The following is a 16,383-nucleotide window of genomic DNA, read 5'->3' on the forward strand; positions in this document are numbered from 1 at the left end:
TTCATGCACTTCTCTCTCAGTCTTTCCTCTTAACTTTACCTCTTGAATCTCTGCTCTCTTGGTGCCCTCTTACTCTGTCATTCCTCATCTATCTCTCTATCTCCCTCTCTCTCTCTGTCCCTCTCTCTATCTCTCTCTTTCTCCCTCTCTTTCTATCTATCTATCTCTCTCTCCCTCTCTCAAGGCCCTTTGTGTGGCAGGCTGTTTTGCTGCACTCTTTTTAATGGTCCTCTCGCTCGCAGCCACACGCGCTCCCTCCCTCGCTCGCTTTCTCTCAGAGAGACAGAGAGTGGCTGAGTGGCTTTCTGCGCCATACAGACCCTCTGCAGTACACAACACACTCATACAGACCCTCTGCAGCACACAACACACACACACACACGCACACAGGCACACACTCACACGCTTTCATCTGCGTGGAGGAGAGCAGAAAGCAATCTGGAGTGAAGGATAGACAGAGATCAAGCAGAAAGAGGTGTAGAGAGGCAGAAAAGAAAGGAAGATTTTAGGAAAAGTTCAAATGAAAAAAGGGAGTGATTTTAGTGTGGCCATGAGAGAGAGAGAGAGAGAGGAATGAGAGGGAAAAATGTAAAAGATATTTCCCTTGTGCTGGATGGAGAGACGCTGGAAGAGATCTCTAGAGTGCTAGAAGTGGTGGAAGAGGTAAAATGGTAGGAGGAAGAAAGAGGGCAAGACATTTGTGATGCACCACCAAGAGAAGGAGAGAGAGAGAGGTGTGAGAAACTAGAGAGAGGAAAGGGGAGCGTGAGAGAGAGGTTAGAAGAAAAAATAAAGAAAAAGTGAGAGGTGAAGGGATAGAGAGAGAGATGGAGAGAGAGAGGTGGATAGCAGATGGAATTCCCAGCTGCATTAGTGCTGTAGTCACTTTTATTTTCATGCCCACAGCGGTGTGGCAAGGCCTTTTGCTCTGCCACGTTAGCCCACCGCTTTAATGTCCTGTGTGTGTGTGTGTGTGTGTGTGTGTGTGTGTGTGTGTGTGTGTGTATGTGTGTGTGTAGTAAGGTTCTGCTCCGCTACAGTATGTTAGCCTGCTTCTTTAATGTTATGTGTGTGAGTGTGTGTGTGTTTGCATGTGATGAAGGGAAGGTTGAAGTGAGCTTTTGCTGGCTCAGTAGCCTACTGCTTTTTATGTCCTAAGTCGTCTTTATGTGGATATCCTCACACACACACAGACACATAAACACACAGACACACACACACAGAGACACACACACATATACACACACACACACACACACATACACACTTTCAAGCAGTCTTACACATGCATGTATGCACACACACACATACTGTACACATTCAGGCATTCTCACACTCACTTGCACGCACACACACACACACACACACACACACACACACACACACACACACACACACACACACACACACACACACACACACACACACACACACACACACACACAGAGAGACACTGCAGCACTATATTTCTATTTTAAACCCAGCTCTCACTATTCACCTCTCAGATATGGTTGTCATAACTTGTTGTCATCTTGCCTTTTGTCTATGTAAAGACTTTGTACAAAGGAAGTACTGTGACACACTAAGCAGCAACATTTTGAAGTGTGTGACTGTGTATGCTTGCGTGCGTGCATGCACTTCTGTGTGTGTGTGTTTGTGTGTGTGTGTATGCACTTCCGTGTGTGTGTGTGTTTGTGTGTGTGTGCATGCATGCATTGTCCATCCATGTGTGTGTGTGTGTGTGTGTACACAGACATTACAGACAAAATGGATTCCTTTTCCTTTCTGTGGTGACTTTTTATATGCTGCTTCAAATCATCAAGGCAAATTCTCCTACTATGTAGTGTAGTCATGTGTATATTATGTATAGAACGTGATTCCTTCTATATGTGTCTGTCGGTTGGGTTGGCACCACTCTTGTGCATATAAACTTCCTCCACATTGACACTAGTACGATCCTCATGTAAATGTCCTCAAAAATTGTGATCGATGGCCTGTGGACAATGGTCACCTCGTGGTCAGTACTAAACTGTTAGACATCAACTAGTGTACTTGCTCATATGCCTGGCTTTTTTTGGTGTTGGATGTAGCCTAAGCAATGAGATGATGATCCAGATTCCAACCCTGCCTCATGTCAGGGGCAGAGGTGTGACCGCCAGTCTCCGGACTCTGAGGACAAACCCAGTCCGCTGTGTCCTCGGTGAGAAAAATGGAGCTCCTGAATCTGAGGACAAATGTTTGGACATCACACATAAACAAACCAACAGATGCCCTGTGAGAACATGGAGGTCGCTGTAACTCACTGTGACAAGCTGAGGGATGACACTGATCCGTTAGGTTTCGTCCTGGACGAGGAGAGGTGTGGAGAACAGAATGTGGACTGCACTGAGGAGAGACAGACATGTTCTGGGAGCACGGTTCTGTGAGGATGTGTAATATTGGGTTCTACAAGACAATCACATGTCTGAGGTTTAAGACCCTGTATACATGCACCCAGATTTCCCCCCCCCTATGCGTTTGGGCCTTTCGTCTGCACAATATTTTTCAACAGTTTCTGGGGAGACTTTTAGAAATGATGACGTGAAAAGAGAAGGGGCAACAATGACGATGGGACATACCGTCACAATATCAGCTGGAGTTAGCGTTTTAGTGTATAAGGAGATATTTTGTTAAGCCAATGTCATGTGGACAGATTATTATTATTATTTTTTTTTTTTAATATGGATATGTGCATACAGGACCTAAAGGACTCTCAGTCATTGTTTGGAACAGGAGTGAATTCTAGAAGCTTCAGGGAATTCATGGGAACTCTTCTCTTACCATTCTGTTTATGTCCACTACGGAGACCTTCTCTGGTGAAACCATATGTTATTTGTCTACAGGCTGTCATATGGCTTGCATAGGTGAGAAATAAACCAATACTTGTGCATTAAAAACATGTAAACAATGTATGTAAACACAAATGTCAGTAATTTGTTGTCTTTTACCAGGTATTATGTGTTTGTCTGCATCCTCTGCGATTGTTTGACTTTTGCTTTTAAGCCAGCTATATTGTGGTAATGTCAGAGATACATTTAGAAAAACAGGCAAAATGTTATTTACTGGAAACCACACCCCACCTGAAACCTCAGTGCTTTGCTTGTTATCAGCGAGAACTGAAGGCAGCAAGATTTGTGCGTTATCAGTGTGAAATTCCGCAAGTTGCCCAAAGATTTGATTATTTGCAAGATAACCACAGCAGTTAGGGGAGGAGCTGATGGATCACAGAAAGTTTGAAAACTTTCTGACAGTGTGTTGAGTCCCTGTACATTTCCCTGAAATAAATAAATAAGTAGGCTAAGTAAAGTTCACTACTAAAGTAAAATTACATTTCTCTTCACGCATGGAGACAGGACAGGAGGAGGATGAATTGTGTGTGTGTGTGTGTGTGCTCGCCAAGCTCCTTCAGAGATTAGGCTGATCATTATCTGCAAATATAATTCACAGTTTCAATGATTTGGCAGGCAGCAGGGGGTTAGTGCTGTTGTCAGACAAGAGCCTCTACTCTAAATCAAGAGTCCTCATTACAGTGTTCTTAAATAAGAAGTTAATCACATCATGTGTGTACTCGATCACGTTATATATGTGTGTGTAATTACCTTGGGACATTACGGAGTCAAAACCGAACCCTAACCCTTACCCTAGGTCCAGCTCTAATGATGTCTAATAGGGTCACACATAAAGTGTGCTAATCAACGGAGTACTTCTTTGATCCCCTGAAGCAAATTGTTCCATAATTGTAGATTATCTATTAATAAAGTATTTAGTACACAGTGTAAGGACACTTTTCTATAGAAAGACACTTATCGGAAAATGGGGCCAGATATATAAAATCCTCTCCATTTGTCAGTCTCTACTGCAGATACTGTGTAAAGGAGCAGGTCAAGGCTCCAACCGTAATCCTTCCCAGGCGTTTTAAAGGTAACAGGTAGGTTAGTTTCAAAGAACATCTCTTCCATACAGCCTTTGAAGGACAGCTGCATCATGGGATGACAGTGGGAGGAAATGGAGTCTGTATCAGATTGAAGTGAGTGAGTGAGCGGAACATAAAACAAACATGACAGCCCAGATGATGGCCCAAACATACACAAACACTCCACTGATAGTGATGAAATTGAGCTGTCAGTAGGCTACTGGTGCCGCCCGCATGGACTGTTTGCCATTCAGTTTACTATTCAGTGCTGTGAGTCGAACAGCTCATTCTCCCTAGGCTCCTGTTTTAACTCAAATGATATTGGATGTGTCACTTTTTGAGGGCAACAAGGGTGTGGACTATACAAACAGGTCTGAGGGTCACTGAGGGACTGGAAATCTGGGACCGGCAGCTGTTGAAACTCTTTTTGCACGCTCTCCATGCAAATCCTGTCTCCTCCACGCACCTGCTCTCTCTCTCTCTCACACACTCTTTCTCTCTCACTCACTCTATTTCTCCTCTCTCACACACTCACTCTCTTTCTCTTCTCTCTCTGTCTCTCTCTCCCTTTCTCTTTCTCCCCTTCTCTTTTGCTCGCTCTCTCTCACTCACTCTTTCTTCTCTCTCTTTCTCTCTCACTCACTCTTTCTTCTCTCTCTTTCTCTCTCACTCACTCTTTCTCCCCCTCTCTTTCATTTTCTTTTCATCACTCACTCTCTCACCTGCCCAGTAACAAATGCACACCAGATCATTCCAAATGAAATTATTTCCTAGTTCTTCATGCAGTGCCGCAGGACACAATTTTCATGGGGGGGAAATGTGTGTGTGTGTGAGACAGTGTGTCTCTGATATCAAACAGCAAAGAAAATGAAACGCCACAGGGGAAGAGAGAGTGTGTCCTTCCCAGATCACCATCAACACCAATGAGGTGTGTATGTCTGAATATGTGTGTGGTGGTAGATTGGTAGAAATCACGGGTAGAATTACCTTAAAGCAATAATAAATACAGCCAGTCTTCTTGCTGTGCACCAATCACGATGCTCAACGAGTGTGATTATGTGCGCCTATGGAGAGATGAGAAGATAGCTCAGGCTTCTGCTGGATATCGGCCACTGAAGCGAATCCGCAGAAATGAGAATCGTCACAGCACCGGACATTCAAATCAAACACACACGTGCGCACATGCACACACACACACAGTCATTTAAAGCAAACACATTATCTCTCTCTCTCTTTCTCTTTCACTCTCTCTTTCTCTCTCTCTCACACACACACACACACACAGCAATCGCAGTTTAAAGCAGACTCACACCAATGACCATTTAAAGCAAACACACACGCACACACACTCACACAAAAAGCCCCTGCCAGTCCAAACACTGCCCCGCTGGCATCCTTAACACCCCTGAGCACGACAATGGACGACAGAAGCGGGCACCTCCAGGGCTAAATGGCATCTCAGTGCCATGTCTGTGTGCCCAGCATCTCCCTGGCAGGGTAATTACTCTCAGCGCTGAAGAGCCTTTTGACTTTTTTTTTTTCAATCTTCCTGTTCATTTCCGCAGTGCTCATCGTGAGAATACCCGATGGGAGGTTTTTCTACACCTGGGCCTCCTCTCCTCTCATGTTCTCTCCTCTCCTCTCCTCTCATTTCATGTCCTGTCGTTCTGGACCGGCGGCTTGAGAACATTCTCCTGTCTCTTGAGGTTGTCTCTTTGTTTGTGTTCCTCCATTTTAACCGTGACACGTCGTGTCCCTCAACACCTCAGACAGACAATGGCCTGTGATGGTGTCTGGATCTGCATAGTGATTAAGGTCAGCCTTTCTGAAAACAGTTGAGTTCCTATTTGGGAAGTGTCTGTTATTTTGATCATGTATGGGAAGACGCCACGGTCCATGTTACAATGTTATCACACCATTAAGTACAGTGTAATACACTAATCTTAAGCAGTGTTATACAACAGTTAGATCCAGTCAAACTATTTATTCATTAATTATTAATTATTCTGATTGGACAAGAGGCATTCTATGAGTAAAGATTGATAATGTATACACAGACACCCAGCAAAGAAAACCTGTTTAAAAAGAGTTTTTCATGCTGGATGATATATTTTACACTGATCAGATGATTATTGATTCTCCTTTATCTGCTATGAAAGGGCCATAAAACAAGGGCATCCAGAGTAACTAGACTTCCATTTAAAAAAGGAGACAGATGTAATTTCGTGCCACACATGTCAGGCTCTAAGCTTCAATCCTGACAAAGCCAAGAACCGAAGAATAGTTTGGAAATGAAAGTCTAAACATGAATAATAATAAAAAAAACATATATTGTTAGCAAGTACCTCCAGTTTTCTACATTTTTATTGAATTTCCCAATTTATGGGGAAAATGTGCATTCCTATTTCTCAAAAACATATATATTGATTCAATGTTGATTTTCTCTTTATCAATATTTTTGTTCTGACTGAAAATGACACTACCACATGTCAAAAGGTTGTAAGACAATGTGGTAGAAACATGGAATCAAAAAAAGAAGCATTTTCATCTTTTTAACATTTTAAAATGGTGTGTCCAAAATTATTCATACCCTTTTTAAATAATCAATGGAAACTTGCACATCCACAATGATTCTAGACTGCACCTTTTTAACAGCAATCTGGGTTTTGAGTCAAGAGCGATTATTTGCCATCCCTCTGGCCTTGTGCTCACTTTTTTGATGGATTGAGGTCTGGACTATGGCTGGGCCACTCTAAAATGTTGGTATTGTTCTCGGTTAACCATTTCTTCCCTTGTTTAGCTGTATGTTTTGGATCATTGTGTGGCTTAATGGTCCAATGCCGCCTATTGGGGCAGGTCTCTCGGCAGACAGCCTGCAGAAGATAGACTGATAGAAGATAGACTGATAGAAGATTTGATCAAGAAGATCAAGGCTCTTTTTCAGCTTGCACATTCATCTGGAACAATGGAGCATCGTCTCCGGGGCTAATCAGACGCAGTGATTCAGTCTCGCCCTGCTGCCGCACAGCATGAGGGCTGAATGCGCCACGAGTTGCTGAATCACACAAACACTAACTGAGAAGTCAAAACAACAGACAGCGTATCTGTAGGCGATGACAATCCAAGGCTGGTAAATGTGTTTTTTAGAATATTTTAGACATGATAGAGCCTGTTCCTCGGAGGGAGGAGTATCCCCTGGTATTATACAGGAGCGTAACTCGTACATTGCTGAAGTGATGCTGCTCACACCGTGAATCATGTCTTGAACCAAATGAAAATAAAAGAGCCTTTAATACTGATGATGAGTCATGCATGTCATCCAACATGGCAAAAGCACACCAACAAGAACATCTTTGGAAGCAACACCCATGCTTGCCCGATGTGGTGACTGATACATGATGCAACAAAACTACCAAATAGTCTAACACTGTCAAGTAAGACCTATGAATCATTGTAGCACTTTAAATTACAGCCTATAAATTACAGGGTAAAAGGTAAGGCTTATTAATATATTAAGCCTTGCTTTTTACCCTGTAATTTATATACTGTATATATATACCTTCCTGGTAAGTAAATTGCAATATAGGCTATGCAGGCTGTGAACTGAAGTGTTGCTTAGAACCCTCAATTTTCCTATTGGCTAGCTAACTTGGTGTAAGTACAGGTCCTTGACTCACCAATAACTTTCTGCAAATACAAAGTAGATTTGCTTTGTACCCTCATGTATACTTGCTATCACAGATCACTGTCAAGAAATTACAGTAAAGGTGAATTCCAGAAGGCTTCTTTATTTATGAAACCAAGTCAAATCAAATCAAATAGCTGAAGCTAAACTAGCTGCTGGAAACAGCTGTCTTGTTGACAGGTGTAATGTCTGATTTTAGACAAATGCATGCCCTGACCAAGCAGGAGAGGAAAGAAAAAGCTAAGGTTAGCTTTCAATTGCCTAGGTGTACTAATGTCAAAACATGATCCATGCTTCTAGCATTTGTGCAATTTCAAGCTTTAAGCTATGCATCAACTTTTCATATTTTGTTACAAGTAGACTGACTTTTGTAAATTACCCATTAATAACTAGTAATTTTTATTATACGTACACCATATTACCAGAAACTTGCCCTAGAGTTTGTGGGATGTAACCCACAGATACATTTTTAAATATAGTGAATTTTTGAATTTCACAATATACATTTTCAGAGTACAACAAATACAAATATATAAAAATATCTAATTGTATATCCCACATTTCAAGCCTATGCTTGGAGATGGTGAAGGCCCGACTGTTTTGGCTTCTCTGTCATTGTAGAGTCTGACTGAAGTATGTGGGAAGGACTGCTGAAGGCACTTGGTCCTGGCAGGGGGTATGGAGAGAGTAGCACTGTTTCTCATATGTCCACCGGTACAGTGTGGTGTGGTTGGAGGGAGATCATGTAGCCTAGTGGATGTGATGGGCTCCTCATCTCTTTGAGCATGGAGATTACTGCTTTCTCTCTTGGTTCTTTCGGAAATGGGAGGTGGGGAGTGGCCGAGCACCCCATCTGGAGATGTTCTTACACGCTCTGCGTTGCACTCTCTCTAAACCCTGTCCTCCTCCAATTATTAGCATTAATTTACTTATACTTACTGATTTTGTCTTATGCTATATTACCAAGTACTTACCCTGCAATTCACAGGCTGTGATTTAAAGTCTTATCGAATCGTACTCGGAGAGGATTGGACAGAGATGATGTTGAAGTAAGTGTGGTACCCGTCAAGCGGTATACCTTCTTTACAGTCTGACTAAGCCACCCCCTGATGATGGGCAGGAGGACCCACAGATCTTTCCCTGAACGTAGTGTGGCTAATTCTATATGTTCCCCGCAAAGGGACAGTAGACAAGAGGCAGATATATAAATGTATTTCAAATTTATTACAATTTAGTACAAAAGGAGTAGAAAAGTTCTAAATCTTAAAATACTGCTATAAACTGGTGGATTTTCCTCAGTCTAAGAAGGTCGGATCAGCCAATGCAAAACCCCTGCTCAGGAGGACCCTGGTGAGACAGAAAAAAACAGGAGACAGCAACCCAACACCAGACGAAGCATGCAACACAGCAAGCACTACACACTCAAGATCTTCAGATCCCACTACAAAATATCACACATGTTGTTCTGTTGCAGCAAGCACTACACACTCAAGAGCTTCAGATACCACTACAAAATGTCACACGTGTCCTGTTGCAGCAAGCACTACACACTTAAGGTCTTTCGATACCACTACAAAATATCACACCGTGTTGTAGTTATAAGTACACACCAAGACAGTGTCTCCCAATGTGGTCCTTTGGCAAGAAGGGGCAAAGCATCAGTGTGGATCCGGCCTTGTACAGCGATAGCCTAAGCAGAGGACATAGTTAGGGAGGAGAACCACCAGCATCAATAGCACCACTTGTCAATGTACAATACTATGATCGGGGTACATGGGTAGTAGGCCCAGAGGCAAAGTCAGATAACCAAACAAACAAACACAATAAAGAAATGCATACTAATTACAGGAAAACAGTGGCTGGCCTGGTCCCTTTTCAGGATAGAACAAGCATGTTAGTTGCCAGCCTCATTAAACAACATAGCATAGTCCACTCAAACATAGCTAGAAAATATAGGCCTACTTTTCAATATGCTCAACGGTCCACAGCTCATTGACACATGAGGGCAAAAAGGTGAATGTTCCGTTGCTACGGACAGAGAAAGTAGTTTAAGACATGTTCCAATGCAGGTATAAAACATTCAATGGAAAATGTGCATATTAAGAAATTTACCAATGCAGCCCAGCAGCTCAGGTCACAATGAGGTGATCACAAATGTTAAAACTCCATGCAGAAGCCTGTGTCCTCCGTGAAGAGTAGACACAACCTTGAAAAGGGAGCCCAACTCGCACAATAGTGTCCAGCACCAACACAAAGAGAATCTGACTTGCAGCCAGCAAACACTTATCACTTCCTAATTAGTCATGTGACTTCAAGACATCATGTGATCCTAGGTGTTGTGTGGATATGATGCAGCTATGTGTGCCTGTTTGTGTAGATCCCCACATAAGAATGGAGCAAGATGCCCCACAGTAATTCAGGGAATGCAAGACATCATACTTCAATAATCAAAAATTTGAAAGGCAAGGTACTCGCTACAGAATGAACAACACTTGTTTAGAGTGAATGGGGGCCTGAATTTGAATGCTGGGAAAAGGGCCAAGTTATATGAACAAATGAGATCTTGTGGCGTGAGACAGCTTTTAGGTGACCCATCGATGTTTGTGCGTAGGATCTTTCTCTTGGTATTAAAATTGCAAATAGATTTACAGTAGCGGTTATTAAGCAAGTTTTAGTTAGACTTTAACCTTTGCACCTTGTCCTAGCATTAGGGTCCTGGATGTGAAAGCAGGAAGCGAACAGGTAGTCAAAACAGGGTGAAGGACTTTAAAAGGAGCAAAAGAGACCCTTTCAAAGTATTGTTCAAAGTTGAAGATAGAGGACAGAGCCAGCCAAGTTGCCTTCTTCTGACTCTACTCAATAATATCTGATTGGTCTCATTTGTCACCACAGACGGACACTAGCATCACTCAGTCAGTGAGATTGAAGAGAGAAAGGACATGACAGACAAAAAGCTGTGGGCAGCCAGTATTGATTGTTACAGAGAGACATGCTTTAGAATGGCACAGTGGTCTATAGAAAATCACAAGCAGACAAAAGAGTCACAAGCTGACTCAGATTTAAAGTAGGCCTGTGGAATAAATTGAATACACAATGCTGCTGCAGTTTCTCAAAAAATGAGATGGGCTGACAGGCTACTGACTGACATAACACAGTGGACATGCTGTGGCGCATACAGTATACCTCAGCCACCTGAAAGACGGAAAGCCACAACCGACCTGATCACTGAAGGACACAACAGGACAAACAGTTCACAGCGGTCTATAATAATCAAGAGCGTTTTTGTGTTTGTGTGCAGCTCTGCTGGTAGATAGACAGAACACCAAGGAGGAGGCTTTCATCTGGACATAATAGGTTCAATCTCCAGATGCACAATACTAGAAAATGTACATTACATTACATTTGGCTGACACATTTTTAGCCAAAGCAACTTACATATGTCAACTATATTACAAGGGATTACATTGTCCCCGGAGCAACTTGGGGTTAAGTGACTTGCTCAAGGGCACAACGGTGGATGCCGGGAATTGAACCGACAACTTTCAGGTTACTGCACGCTAGCCCAGTTCCTTAACCACTACACTACCACCAGCCCACTACCACACCCACAAAATGTACTAGATGTTACTCTGGAAAAACACATTTAGTAAATGAAAACAACTGTACTATTCTAGCCTGAGAGAGAGGAGCAGCAGCTGATAGCCGACCTCCTGTGCTATATGGAAATGGTGGCCCGAGGTGAGGCAGGTTAGCGTGAGCTTCTCTCACACCTAGTCATGTGCTCCTCGCCTGGGCAGGTTAGCATTAGCTTCTCTCACACCTAGTCATGTGCTCCTTGCCTGGGCAGGTTAGCATTAGCTTCTCTCACACCTAGTCATGTGCTCCTCGCCTGGGCAGGTTAGCATTAGCTTCTCTCACACCTAGTCATGTGCTCCTCGCCTGGGCAGGTTAGCATGAGCTTCTCTCACACCTAGTCATGTGCTCCTCGCCTGGGCTGGTTAGCATTAGCTTCTCTCACACCTAGTCATGTGCTCCTCGCCTGGGCAGGTTAGCATTAGCTTCTCTCACACCTAGTCATGTGCTCTTCGCCTGGCAGGACATGACTCATCGCTCAGGGCCATCAACGCTGTGTCACTGTATGTCACTGGCACAGAAAGGAAACACAGTGCATGCAACACATCTACATTCATATGTGGACACACACACACACACACACACCCACCCACACATGCACTCACACACACGCATATGCACATGCACTCACACACGCACAAATACACACACACGCACAAATACACACACACGCACTCTCACACACACACACACACACGCACTCACGCACACACACACACGCACTCACGCACATCCTCACACAGTATATCCTACACATATAGTAATTTATTCTGGGTTGCTGGACCATAAAAAGAGACCAAAGGACTCAATGCATTCAATAAAAGTTTGTATATGACTCTCACTACAGTGTGAATATAACTTTAAGTCAAATAGCAATATACTGCATACACGCATTCCCATCATACAAATGCCTTGCAATAGGCCTATGTCACGCAACAATTTAATGCCGGAAGAACGTCTCTTGTGGGGATGCGGCTGTTCCGGTTAGCTTTTTGTAATGGCAGAGGCCGATAAATACCGCTGGACCAAGTCTCTCCGCAACCTGCCTGAAGTCACCTACGACGATGTGGTTCGGATTGTTAATGAACACTCTCAAGTTGAAACGTCCAAACTTAAAAAGGGATACAAGTTCTTCTGGGAGAAATTCATTTTTAATTACAGAGGTAAGTCTTTAAATTCCGCTGACTCACCTTCGCTAGCTAACTTGAATGTCAAGGTCAAGTGTTTTTATATAGCACAAGCATGTGTCAAATAAGTGTAATAAATGTGTCAAATCAAACATCTTTATTAATTAATCGAAATTTGGTTTATTTACAATTATTGGTAGGAATACATATTTAGTGCCTCAGTGGCTCCGAAACCTTGCCTACTGTAGCCTGCACGTAAATGTCACTAGCATGTCACAGAAGCTCCAGGCCACTACATGAGCATAGTTGAGAATTATTATTCGGGGGAAAATGTGGCTGGCTGGCTGTCATAGGCTACCAATGCCCAGAGATGTTGCTGTATGGTGTGATAATCTTTCCCTCTATTACTGCAGTGTCAGATTTAGTTAATGTGGAAGTGGCCGTCCGGGCGAACTGCTACTGTTCTATGAGGAAAAACGAGGAGCCTCATACCCTACAGGTTACAGTGCTAGGATGCCCAGGTTGTAATCATGCTCTATCCATGCACAACTACTCGCTTTTCATAGTCTTTTGTGCATCAATGGAACTGTTACATGTAGGCCTACCTTTTGGACCATGTTAACCAGATTTACATTTTGGGATTCAGACAAGGCCCACCTCAAATTAAATAGAGCATGGTTTCAGACCTGCACAAGTTCAGGTGCAAATTCAGTGTATAGTGGGAATAGCAACACATGTTGTACGTTATAGGTTGTAATATATTTCACGCAACTGCGTGAATAACGGAAAGTGTGAATGAAGTGGCCACTAAATGGGACCCACTGGAGCCTCTTATTGTTTCTTGTTACAGTTCTAAAATGCTCTCTCTCTCTCTCTGTCTCTGTTCAGATCTGCTGTTGCAGATTGTTATGTTTTGTTTCATGTCTGCTGTTGCAGACTGTAATGTTTTGTTTCATGTCTGCTGTTGCAGATTGAACTGTTCTTTTTCATGTCTGCGGTTGCAGATTTTGTTTTCTTAATCTGCTGTTGCAGATTCTATATTTTCATATTATGTTCCTTAATCCACTGATGTTTATGTGGTAAATGGTAACTATGGCAAGCCGATTGAGCATTTATTCAGATATCTTGATATCAGGCATAATTGTCATGTACATGCAAGCCATTTCTGTCCACTAGTTAACTAATGAGCCATTTCTGTGTGAACTAGTTAACTAGTGACAGCCAAAATGCTCACTAGTTAACTAGTAAGGCCCAAATTCTCTCTAGTTAACTAGTTCATATGTTTCATATCTTACTAGTTAACTAGTAATGCTCAGCATGTTCACTAGTTAACTAGTGGACACTGAAATGTGCACTAGTTAACTAGTTTAAAGACTTCTATATTGTACTAGTCAACTAGTAAGGTACACAAATGTTTACTAGCTGACTACTGAATGTCAAATTCCCACTTGTTAACTTCTATGTAATTTGGCCAGCCGCTTGAGCATTTATTCTGATATCTTGATATCAGGCCAACATACAAGCCATTTTTGTCAACTAGTTAACTAGTGAGCCATGTTTGTGCACACTAGTTAACTAGTGACAGCATAAATGCCAACTAGTTAACTAGTGAACACATTAGCTTCACTAGTTAACTAGTGAGAGCCAGAAATGTCCATTCGTTGACTAGTAAAGGCCAAAATGCATACCAGTCAGCTAGTTGAAGGCTTTTTTTGAAGGCTTTTGGGTCTCACTAGTTAACTATGTAAACATGTTCTATTTGGACATAGGGAGTTTGAATTCTGTGCCACTAGTTGACTAGTGTGAATTTTGTCTTGAACTAGTTTACAGGTATACATTTATGACCTCACTAGTTAACTAGTTTGGACAAATGATGCATCAACTAGTTAACTAGTGAGCCTACTGCCATCCCCTAGCTAGCTAGTCAGCCATTTATGGTTCACTAGTTAACTAGTGACATTGACCTACTGCAACTAGTTAACTAGTGAGGTGTTTTGCCTTCACTAGTAATCATGTGCACATTTTTGGCTGTCAACTAGTGACACCAAAACGCCTTCAAGTAGCTGATTGGTCATTGGTATGCATTTTGGCCTTTACTAGTTAACTAGTGGGCATTTCTGGTTCTCACTAGTTAACTAGTTAAGCTAAAATGTGTTCACACAAACATGGCTCACTAGTTAACTAGTTGACAAAAATGGCTTACATGTACATGACAATTATGCCTGATATCAAGATATCAGAATAAATGCTCAATCGGCTTGCCATAGGTAACTGTGTTGTCAGATGATTTACCTTGTGTAAAGCAAGTAGGTTAAATGTAGATGTGTTTTACTCTGTAGCTTGAACATTCAAGGTTTACCTGTAGTATGTTCTCCATGTTTAGATTGACACGTAGGGTTAATGCTGCACCGGGCCAAACAGGTTGGTATGACTAACAGTACAGGCTACCACCCGCTATCAAAAGACAATGTACCGTAAGCCAATTACTCTGTGACCAGTGCTCTCCTGGACGTGGGACGTGAGGCGAAACCTGTGTGGTGCATTAATGTAAAGTTCCTCACTCCTCTTTCCCCTTGTGTTCAGCAGAGTCTCTCTGAGAAAGTGGAGCTGGTTGCTGCTACCCCTGAGCAGTCACACACAACAGGAGGTGTGTGTGTGTGTGTGTGTGTGTGTGCGTGTGTGTGTGTAGGGGGTTGGGGAGCTGACTCACCCCAACCCGATATGAGAGGCGCTTCACTCAGCCATCACGCAATGCTCTCTCTCCCCGGGTGCTGGTCGCTCGGAGCAGGCTGATGGACAGGGGGTAATGAAACACAGTCAAAAGGGATTCTTAGGGTGTTGTTAAATCAGCAGACAATCACCACAGACATGTCCTATGAAAATGTCAGCCCAGTCAGAGACACTGAAGGTTTCACAGATTTGAACATCCTGGGCCCAGTGTTGCTGCAGTTCCATAATGCTGAAAATTCCGGAACTCACAGAAGTTGGAACATAAAATTCCTTGACAATTTAACTTTCCTCCTGGAAAAACCTTAAAGGCATACTAAAATGGTACAATACCATTGTTTGATCACTGAAAGCTACTCAGCTTTATAGACACCAGAAATATAATCAGTTAATTATCCCGTAACTTGCCATTCCTTTTCTAAAGATTCTATGTGAGTGGCAGTTACATTCATTGACAAATGGGCTCATAAAACGTTTGAACAGGGAGGAATGACTTTTGTCTCGAATGCGCTATGACTAATGACTGATGAATAATGCATAAACGTGTGCTAAATGACCTCCCATATTTATAGGAAAAGCCTACATTGCATTTCTGGTCTCTAAGAAATGAGAGAGTCTCACACTTGTGGAGAATTCGACTTGATATATAGGGTCATAAAATAAACAAAGACAAAGACAAAACAGGCAAATAAGAAATATTAATAAATAAAATGATAAACAAAATAAACCACACCTATGTGTAGAGTTTGAATATTACCTGAGAGTTTGGAAATAAATGTATCTGCTTTACTGTGCTAATGGGGGTGGGGGTGGGGGGCAGGGGGGTCCTGTATTATGGTGGAATGTGCTGTTAAGTGTGTGTGTGTGTGTGTGTGTGTGTGTGTGTCTAATGTTCATCCTGAGAGTGACTCCTATGTGATAAGACAGTGACAGTGGTTACAGCTCCTGCATTAGCACACTGACAGGTAATTTCCCAACAAACACACACACCTAGACAACCCCCCCCCCCCCCCCCCCCCCCACACACACACACACACACACTCACTCACAGATTTATGCTTGCTCTCTCTCACACACACAGTACACAAACTCACACAAACATAGGGGATTGCACACTCACACATGCACATAAGGCGCACAGCCATAGCCTACCGATTAGGGAATCAAACCAGTGACCAAAGGCTGGCCGGGCAGAGGAGGGGGAAGCGGTTGAACAGTGTGTCTCCCATGTCCAGGCACGCCTGCAGGTGTACGTCCGT

The 16,383-nt window shown here is 42.7% G+C and overlaps 1 long non-coding RNA gene across 1 annotated transcript; it reads right to left on the reverse strand.

Moving 5' to 3' along the window:
• Positions 1-8,825: 8,825 nt before the first annotated feature.
• LOC143141034 (uncharacterized) lies at positions 8,826-10,105 on the reverse strand. Its single transcript, XR_012990726.1, has 3 exons — positions 9,750-10,105; positions 9,600-9,665; positions 8,826-9,327 (listed from the first exon to the last, which is right to left on the reverse strand). It is a non-coding gene; the product is annotated as an uncharacterized LOC143141034 (long non-coding RNA).
• Positions 10,106-16,383: the final 6,278 nt, after the last annotated feature.

Source organism: Alosa pseudoharengus, unplaced genomic scaffold, assembly GCF_046254945.1.
Source record: "Alosa pseudoharengus isolate Yale_2024_CS ecotype anadromous, Long Island Sound unplaced genomic scaffold, YU_APseudo_1.1 YU_APseudo_1.1_scf_10, whole genome shotgun sequence".
NCBI lineage: Eukaryota > Metazoa > Chordata > Actinopteri > Clupeiformes > Clupeidae > Alosa > Alosa pseudoharengus.